This window comes from Amaranthus tricolor, chromosome 8 (assembly GCF_026212465.1).
Source record: "Amaranthus tricolor cultivar Red isolate AtriRed21 chromosome 8, ASM2621246v1, whole genome shotgun sequence".
Taxonomy (NCBI): Eukaryota; Viridiplantae; Streptophyta; class Magnoliopsida; order Caryophyllales; family Amaranthaceae; genus Amaranthus; species Amaranthus tricolor.
In genome coordinates this window covers 15473246-15475677 of record NC_080054.1, presented here as the reverse complement: position 1 = coordinate 15475677, position 2432 = coordinate 15473246, and positions in this window count along the sequence as shown.

The following is a 2432-nucleotide window of genomic DNA, read 5'->3' as shown; positions in this document are numbered from 1 at the left end:
GAAAACAAGTAAGTTTTTATTGAGATTTAATAATCATTAATTATATTTGATATTTTGTGTTAAAGTTTGTGAAAAAGTTTTTACATACAATTAAATCTTCTTTTGGATGATCATATACATGTGTTCAAATTTTAATTTGATGTAAAGCATGTGGGTAATAGTATTTTACAAAGATATGATCTAGAGAAGTGGGTATGTGTTATTTTGATGATAAAAATTTATGATGGAAACCATAAAGTGTTATTTTTCTTAATAATTAATTAAGAAAAGAGAATAGAAATCTATTCATGTGATCATCATGGTTAATTAGGCAATGAAATTTTGTAGTATGGAATAAAAGTATTACAATGTTAGGACTTATATGTTATATATAAACTAAATTTTCCAAGTATACATTAAGTATGTGTTTTATCGGATATTGATTGATTAAAGTATGATTATGTTCTATACTTGATGGAATTAATTCTTCATGAGGCATGTTTAAAGAAAGTGATTAATTTTGTTTTATCATGTTGATAATTGATGTATGTCATGTAGCATCAAAACCAAAGGTATGATAATTTTGTTTAGCATACTTTCGATGAATCTCAGTTTGTTGATTTGTAATTGTTTTATTTTATTGTTAATTATGAAATAAAGTAGCAATTTTATTGATGTAACCATTTTTGTGGTTAGTTATGGTAGTTATTTGTTAATAACTACTTATAAGTAAATGATAAATTTATTGACTTTTGTCAAGTATCTAATGATGAGACAAAATTAAAGTCACATATATTTTATATACCCAAATTTATTCAATAAAAAAAAAGAAAATAAAAAATAAAAGGGGTAATAATTTACATTGAAATACTCAAATGAGTTATGTAATTAGCCAAGTCAATCTAGTTATATTATAACTAAGATTAAGGGGTAGAATTTATGTGTCGTGGAGATATACATGTTTATGTATATGAAGCATATTAAATTTAAATTTAATATGGTCGGACAATTATTTATAATAATTAAGATTAAATTATTATGTACAATTTCAACAATGTTGAAATTATAATTAAATGGTTGTTATATATCATTGCTTATGAATATAGTTGTGAAATAAATGTTATTCTATATAAGAGAATAAATTAATTTGCATTAATTTTGCAAATTATGCTTTATGGTGATTAAAATTCCATGATGTTTATAAATCAAATTATTATTACTAGTTTGTAATAATATTTTTGGTATTTTATTTGATCTATATAAGTAAATAGATGGTATATAATTTATTCATGAATAATATGTGACAAGTTGATTTATTTTATTCACTATAAAGTAATTATAAGTATCTACTTATTATAAAGTTGTGTCCTAAAGTTGTGTCCTTTAAGACATGTGAATTATCAAGGGGTATGATAATGTATTTTATGCCTTAAGCATAAAATGTATATTATGGCAAATAAATGTCATAATGTTTAATAATTGTTTATTATTACTAGTTTGTAATAATGTAAGAAATTTTCTCAAGTTATACATAATTATATGTATATGAAATTCAATTTTGAATCAAATCACAAAGAATTGTCATTTCTATTTGTGATTAAATGTTTACAAATAGGGGAGGTAATTTTAAACTTCCAAGTGTAAACTAATAAAGATAATATTTTATCCACAAACATTTGTCTTAGTTTTAGACAAAGAGATTAAATTATCTCTTGTTTGAGATGTTTGATAAAAAGTCATTTTAAGAAAATGCGCACTAAGAAATTTGCTGAATATGTTTTTTGGTCAAATATACTAGAATAAAATTATTTTTAGTGTTCCATATTTATTTAATGTGGAAGGAGACCCATTGAATTTTAGTGATGCTATGGCATCACAAGATAGTGCCTTTTGGAAAGAGTTAATAGATGATGAGATGCAATCCATCATGGGGAATAATACTTGAATATTAGTAGATCTCCCACCGACTTGTAAACCAATTGGTTGCAAGTGGATCTTCCGCAAGAAGATGAAAATTGATGGAACTATTGATAAGTTCAAGGCCCGTTTAGTGGCACAGGGCTTTAGACAAAAGCTTGGTATTGATCATTTTGATACATATGCACCAGATGCAAGAATAACCACCATTAGGTTGTTGGTAGCATTGGCTACAATTTATCATCTAGAGGTCCATCAAATGGATGTGAAAACCGCATTCTTATACGGTGAGCTTGATGAGAAATTTTACATGAAATAACTTGAAAGGTTTGTTTTGAAAGGACAAGAAAATAAGGTGTGTAAACTTGTTAAGTCACTATATGGATTAAACAAGCACCAAAACAATGACATCAAAAGTTTGATGAAACTATATTGTCCTTTGGATTCAAGTTGAATCAAGCGGATAAATGCGTTTATAGAAAATTTGATAACCATGGCAATGGAATTATCATTTGCTTATACGTGGATGATATGCT